Genomic DNA, 8366 nt, shown 5'->3' on the forward strand with positions numbered 1-8366 from the left:
TGGTCGTTAACATAATCCATCTCTGTAATGTGGAGCGCCAAGTTGTCAAACCATTTGGAAAGTAGGGATTGGGAGCTGTTTTGCTTGCTTCAGGTCAATAATAAGGCGCTGACTCTTCACAGTAGGGGGCGGTCTTTTCTGCCCAAGTGACTCATGCAGTAAATCACAAAGTACCTCAGATTTGTGCTTTTTGTGGTCTGAAGCTTATCTGCCGTGCAAAGGGGTGGAGTAATGGGTGAAACTCAGCAAGAAAAAGAACAAAAGGTCACGCTCGAGGTGTGGAAAATACATATACTCAAATACTATACTTAAAGGTCTTATTGATAACATTTTTTAAAAATAATACATCCACAGAGCTCTTAGAAATTTGCTGGAAAAAAAGTATGGCTTTTCCTAAAAAAAATATTATGATTGCGAATTAATTATTTTAAAAATGTTGACAGGTCCAAAATGAATGGTTTGTTTATCTCTCTCTATCTGACATTTGGTTGCCACTTCTAACAAGGCTTGTTAGCCGATTGTATAACAACGTTGGCATCACATGGTATCTCTGAGTCCTCAGCAATCAAGTTGCCAGTTAGTGTGGAAGGTGAGTTTGACGATAAGTGCCTGGCAACCATTTGTTGTGAAGTGAATGCAATGGAACAAGGGAGGGAGAATGCGACATCTAGTGGCTGAATGTTATCAATAGCACCTTTAAGAATATGTTGAGGTACTTGTGCTTTACTTGAGTAATTCCTGTATATGCTACTTTATACTTCTACTAATTCCAGAAGGAAATAGGTAACATATTTAACAGAGGATTTTTGTTTGCAGTGGAGTATTTTCCGACTAGCACTGTTACTTTTACTTGAAAGATCATAATATTTATCCGCCACTGTGCACTTTAAAGGAAAATGCACGTAATTAATCAGAATGGCAGTCTACAGCAAAGTGAATGGAAATTAATGACTGCAAACCCCACTCGTGTTATTGTAAGATATGGTGATGAAAAATGCATCCTATTAATACAAATTGATGCCACACAGATGAGGCAGAAACAGCGCCTCCAGTACCGAGGTACTGACCTGGTACCTCCATTTTGGATCCCCGTCATCTCCTCTCTGCTCATTGATAATCTGTATGACTGATCCAGTGGGTCCCACCCCCTGCTTTTAAATGTCAAGGGTGAGTGCCCTCCCCTGCACACTTACTGGCGACCTGCGAGGCTGACAGGCCAGCATTTTATCATACACAGGCGTCCTCTCTCCAAAGGGACTAAGATGTCAATAGTGGTTCTTTTGAGACATTAACGCTCCCTGTGCTGGAGCCTCTTGTGTGACAATGGTCTCAGTGTTGCATGGAGGTGATTATTAATGCTCCCTGCTGAGACTGGACAAAAATATGTCGAGATGAGCCTCCTGAAAGGCGGTAAAAGAGGGTAATAAGCAAAACTGTGGCAAAATCTCTCTTTGAATGCCTTTTTCTCCTTTAGCCCAAAGATTGCTATGATCAGACAGAAGTGCAGAGGCAGGGGGCTCTCTGAGGGGACAAACTACAGTTTTGCTCAATAATGTCTTAGCATAACAAGCTATGGCTCTATTCTATTTATTTTAAAAAGAAAGGACCATGCAACCATTTTAAGGAACTCCCATGTTGCACTTCTGGCTTTAGTACATTTCATTTAACACAATATAAACCAATTTATCCTTAATTTGTGAAGTCACTGGGACGTAAAATCTTTTTGTACCCAAACAGGGTTCAATTCTGCTACATAATTGTTGGCAATGCTAAAACACACACTATTTTTGTGTGGAAACTAAACGTGTATCTAACTACACAGTGTAATGTCTGGGGAGCAGCTTTTGGTGTTACGTTCCAGGGAAATCACTTCTTAGGAATTCCCTTGTGCAGAGCGTCATCAGTTGTATGAAAAACTGAGAATGTCAAGTGAATTAGCAAACTATATACACAGATGGAAACTGCTTTGGTCGAAAATAAATATATAAAACATACACAAGTCAGATAGGTCACAGCAGAAAATGTGAAAGATATGAATCCACAAAAATAGTAATACAAACAACACAGATATTCCAAGATGATATCAGTGTAGCCGAGTAGCACACCATACCATTAACAATATATTAGGGCAGTCAATTAATGAATAAATAAAAAGCCTTTACCGTAAGTGATGCACCTAAAGACCAAAAGACAAGACCAGTGGGGAATAAATATGATATGAAACTTACAAAAGTGAATAAAGCAAATAGAATATATATATATATATATATATATATATATATAAAATAAGAGCTTATGTCAAAAACACAACCTATATCTCAGGAAACATTTCATTAAAAATACTTTCTCAAATATTCTGTGGAAAATCTCCTTACCCAGACACCAAATAGGGGATCATCTTCAAATTAGTATGGTTTAACATGGCTAACACTTCTCTAGGTACCTTCAAGTAAAGAACAATGCACTAGTAACACAACAGTCATTCCATAAACCACCTATGTCAAGTCTCAAACCAGCCGATTAGACTGTTATCAGGCTATTAAATAGGCGTTATCGGTCGCTATAAGCACCATTGATGTGGGTCAATAGGGGCCTACTACACCAAATAGTAGGTTTTATCATCTACTCACATGGTAGATCACCGAAAGAAGGTATAAAAGAACACGACCGCGAGCTCCAGTCCGTTGTTGCCTAAACCTAATGAAGTTGTAGTTTTGTTGCCTAAAAGTAAATAAGTTGTAGTTTCGTCTCCTAAACCTAAATAAGTTGTAGTTTCGTCTCCTAGACCTAAATAAGTTGTAGTTTTGTTGCCTCAAACTAAAGAAGTTGTAGTTTTGTTGCCTAAACCTAAAGAAGTCTTTTTGTTTGTGTTCAAAATGTAACATTTCATTCAGCTTTACAACTCGTTAGAACGTGTTGCTTTTAAGTTTCGCTTTCATAACGTAGTAGGCCCCTAATGACCAACATCTGTGTTGCTTCAAGCGACCAATAACCCCTATTTAATGGCCTGACAAAAGTCTAATGGACCATCCAAGTATACTGTCCCTTCATAGAAGCACCCAGTGTCATAAACACTTGTATTTTACAATATTATTGTAGCATTGAGCTCATGTATTCATCAGCTCTCTTTTTTGATAAAGCCTTACTGTATTGTACTTCAATCATAAGCCCTTCTTGGATACAAAAAAAAAATTTCATTCAAAGTAACTTAGCGCAGGTTTATGTGATACTTTTATGTAAGCATTGAAGGTGTGAGGCATTAAAAAAAAAAAGAACAAACAGAAAGAACATCAAATCTCAAACCCCGAAGAACACGATCACTTAATGTCTTTGCTCTTGTGATGCTAATGTCTTGCTGTCATGTCACCTGCTTTAAACCAGAAGAAAAGGCCTTAGGGGGGCTGAGATCACTAGCCCCTTTTTGTATATTTCCCAGTGGGATTAGAGGCTGATGCTCACGAATGATGTCATTGATTGTAGACCATCCAATATGGGTTCCTGCTGGGAAGCCAGAGCTCCCACTGTGACTGTTACAGGGCTATGTAATGCAAGACTGGGTGATGTCATTGTAAGTGCACAGGGACCATCGAGACTAATATGACAGTGTGACATGGCAGCAGATAATACAGCTCAACAGATTAATATGGGATATGGGACAAATGGGCTTTATTGAAAATTAAGTATCTTGTATATTTAATTGTTTTACATGGCACTTTGCCAAAATATATGCCAAAAGTAGAGTGCATTGCAAATATTTATTTTTTTGTGATATGATATTTAACCAATTCCAGTTTCTTTTCAGGCCACAGAGATACAGTAGGAAAACCTAAACAAAGACATTTCTACATTTTAATAGATTTCCTTCAAATATTGAAGGTCAAAAAGGCTGAAAGGAGCATTATCACGCAGCAGTTAATAGTATTACTGTTTTGTTTTTTTGCAAGAATTATGACTTATCTACACATGCAGTCAAATGAATTATGCTGACGAAATAAACTGAACATTTATTGGAATTCATTTTTTCACTACCTTTCAGACAAACCAAATCTATGGCAGTCACTTTGTCTACTGAATGAAGAAAAAAAAGGCACTTTTATTGAAAAGCTGCTCCGATGTGATAATAAAAAAAAAGCCCTTAAAGCAACAAAAACCAAATAAAACCTGAAAACATTTTCTTTCATCTCGATCCTTGGGGAAATACTGCTTGTGGTAGAACAGTGCAAGGTTTACGGATCTCTGAGAAAATAGGGCATGAAATCTCAATTAGGTGTGTCAAGATCCTGGGAAATTTCAATGTATTTTTTTTTTTTTTTTGTTGTTGTTTATTTTTACACACACTTTTTTCTTGGAGACAGTGAGGAGCGCTTGACCACCCAGTGCCTCATTCTCTCCCTGAAATAGCTTGGTCCTAAACAGTCTGATTGGAGAGCGGGATGGACACCGTGGGCCTATCTCTTTGGGGGGTGCAGGGGAGGCGAAGGAGGGGGGGGGGAGCAGGTGCAGGTGGAGACAACGATCGATTTGGTTGTCCAGAGATAAAATAAGAAATCAAGGGTTTTTATGTGGCACCGCTCCCTGGCAAGCCTTCACAGGAGTCCAGGAGATTAGAAAGTGAAGTTCCCAGAAAACAGACAAAGGGCATCATTAAACAGCGGCTCTAGACTGCTCACACTTTGTCTCTTAAGTGCAATTTGATCTTTGGCTCCCTTTTAAATCCAAATGTCTGAGAAGAAGGGGGAGTTTCTCTCTGATTGAAAGCCAATTGTCTCTGCCTTCAGCCTCTGGCACAAGTCTTTACACAAGAAATACACTGACTTTTGAGAAAATAAGCTCTTTGATCAGCAGCGGTTTCTCCTCTGTGTCTCCAGTGTTTATCCGGTTTTCTGTAATGCATGCTCATTAGAACAGTAACGCTTTAGCACATTGCGTCTTAATTGATGACATGGGCGAGGTTTGTTTTGCTTCATCAAGAGCATCATACAGTAGTGAAGATCCAGGGGTCAAACTGTGACCAGCGGAAAGTTAGTCATTAGCTAATTTATGTCAGATAAGTGCATTTCTTTCAGCTCATTAAAACGATTGTTTTTCAATTAAGCACAATCCTTTAAAAGGCTATTTACTTGCAGCTGCCCACCTGGCTAACAAAACAACAAGTCCATTTACAATCTGTGCTTTTAAAACTCATGTTTACCTGCCTGATCAATTACAGTGTAAAAGTCAATCCAAGAAAATCAGTGACATAGCAGAGCTCAGAGGGTGTTTCACTTTCATTTTATTGGGGCTTAGAAACATGAAAGCCCCATTGTTGTGCAGTCACTTGCATGATTAGTTGTGGTTATTGTTGTCAGCCAAAATCTATTTCCACCTCCGCCTGCTATTGTTGTGGTGTTTTGGTCATTGCCATGTAAAAGCCTTTAATACTGTAACTCTAAAATGTCAGCTTTTCAAAAACAAACAAATGGCATTTTTTTCCCATTTCTAATATAAAAGTCACTAATGTGTCCACGTAGTTCTGAAAGGACTCGAAGAACAAATTCGAGGTATACTTTTACTACTGCTCTACATTTTAAAAGGACAAATTGTACCTTTTACTCCACTACATTTACTGTATGTGAGAGCTACTTTACAAATTAAGATTTTATATGCAAAACAGATAATGAGCTTATAAAATATGATGCAATACATGAAATTAGAGCTGAAATAATAGGTTGCTTAATGGATTTGTTGATCGACAGAAAATATGGTCAACTGTTACGATGTGATTAATCGTTTGTATCATTTTCCAAGCAAAAATGCCAAATTCACGGTTTAAGCTTCCTAAATGATAGGACTTTCTGTTTTTCCTTGTCTTAAATTACGGTAAACTTGATATTTAGGGGTTTGAAATATTGTTCGCACAAAGTGAATAGGGTCAGCTTTGGCTCTGGGAAATGGTGATGGACATTCCTCACTGTCTTCAAACAGTTTACAATCGAAACAATGAATTAATCTATCAGGAAAATAATCAGCAGATTAATCAATAATGAAAATAATCATTGTAGCCCTTTATAAAAAAAGTTAATAATTACCTTCACCTCAACACACAACAGCAGTAAAATGCTTCTTACACATGAATGCATCAATGAGCATAATCTAATGATATAATATATAAAAACAGTCACAGGGGCCATTTTTCTGCACCGTGTGCTTTTTTTTTTCTTTTGATATTTTAAGTACATATTGCTACATATATACCTTTATTTAAAGGGGCGTTGTGTAAAGTCTGGACACATGCTCTAAAGACATATGGGTCAGTATTTCACCTCTACTACTGGGTTCATACAATCTAAATTTACAGTCATCAATTATTAAATTGTAGCTGTTGTTCACTGTAGCTGTACAGTCCGTGTACGTTTTGATAGTCTGTTTATTGGATTAAAGCTCTACTTCTTCGGCCTCTCATGTTGGACGGAGAGAAGATTGGACGCTACAGTGACTCACTATCGCCTCTCGGGGCACCAGTGGTATAACAAGACAGGATGGACCAAGGCTAGCTGGTTAACATGCTCATTTCAGTTGATATCTCTGCAACACAATACATAGATGTCTTTGACATAACGTCAACCTCTTCACATTATGTTGATAATGTTTGTTCATTTTGTAAATGTTTTAAACTAAATTTCTGACCAGATCTTACACATTGCCCCTTTAAATAATATTTTCAATTCAGGACTTTTATTTTTATTTTTTTATTATTGTCATTCATTTGGAGACATGTTTGTGTCCACCTAATGAACGTAAGTCCAAAATTTCCCTCTCCTTATAGCTTTATTTTGGTCTCCCCTAAACTACTGAGTTAAATATTTGGCTCTTCAGCTGCTAAATGCTCCACTATGTTCACCAGCTAGTCGCGAACTGTGTCTGCCTACTGTACAGTGGGTTTTTAGAGCTTTTATCAGAGAAAACAGCTACTTGTGGATGTGTCCAAAATCAGCACGATGAGAACATTGAGAGTATTGAGAATCATTCACATTTTGGCTATCGTGTGTGACATGTGAAGACTGACCCCACTTGAGTGGCAACTAGATGGATAGATAGATAGATAGTAACTTTGTTGATCCCGAGGGAAATTCAACTAAGAAACATGCAAAACTCCCAACTTATTTCTCTTAGACAAAGGATTATGTGGTGGTTAAACTTTTGAAATCCAAAAGGCCTCTTGTTATATCTCAAGGTGCTCCTGACCTTGCATTTCAAAAGTGCCACATAATTGCGATTTATTATGCATTAACCAAATCAAGAGTCAGCCAGGACTTTGCTGGACTTAACACGAAAAGCCAACATTTTCCTCAAATTAAAGAAAGGATTTCATTAAGAGGCGAAGAGCGAGGGATAAATGTTATACAGTCAAACAAACAAGTGATGGGATGATTAATTATTCAGCCATGGCAGTTTGCTGAGATAATGGCTTCTCCGCCCTGATGAATTTAACTAAAGAGAAACACGTTGGCTCCTATTTTGGTTCACCATCTGAGGTATGATTCAGCTCTGCAGTGTCACATTAGTGCATCACTATAGTTAATTGCTTTCACCCAAAGAAATATTTGTACAAATTAGACAGCCCAGCTTTACTTGGAAGATGAATTGAGCATGTTGCTCGTTCATTATTGCAAAGTGATTTATTGTGAAGTGATTGGAAAAGCATCCATAGAGGACAAAGCGGACTTGCTCACTCATTTAGAACTACTTTGGTCCGAGGCCTTGTAGAGAATAGCTTATACGTTTAAATTCCTTCACTCACAGTCAGTATAGAGTAACAAGTTAAAAGATCAGTTTCGATAGATGTTGAGCTGAAAGCAAGAAAAAGGACACGCTTCCCCTCACTATTTATCTTCCCTCATATCTGCTCCATTAAGCACTAAGTGTTTGTTGTTGTAATACTCATTTTGGCCAAAAGAGGTTGAAGTGCACCACTACCACGTGTTCTAATTAGGAATACAAGGCAAAAGTGAGCATGGCTCACATACCGCCGCTAACTGCTTGACCCCTACTAAAGTAGGGCCAAAGGTTTTGCCCTTTTGGAAAAAATTAAAAAATTTGGGCACCCTGGACTTCTAACCCCCAAAAGGCACAACCACACAATGCTGTGAACCATCATACCAAATCTGACTGTGCATGCGCCAGTTTCGTTCCACACTGCAGTCCAGTTGGTGGCGTATGCACCTCTCGCTGGTTTGCCAAGAAGAAGAAGAAGATAACAAAGCGGATGCTTGTTTTGATGAGAAGTTGTGCAAGTAGGTCCACCGTTACCCACATTTATATAATTTGTATTTAAAGAAATACAAAGACAGCCAAATGGCGTTGAAGTCCTGGCAAACAACGTTATG

The sequence above is a fragment of the Sebastes umbrosus genome, chromosome 22 (assembly GCF_015220745.1).
Source record: "Sebastes umbrosus isolate fSebUmb1 chromosome 22, fSebUmb1.pri, whole genome shotgun sequence".
Taxonomy (NCBI): Eukaryota; Metazoa; Chordata; class Actinopteri; order Perciformes; family Sebastidae; genus Sebastes; species Sebastes umbrosus.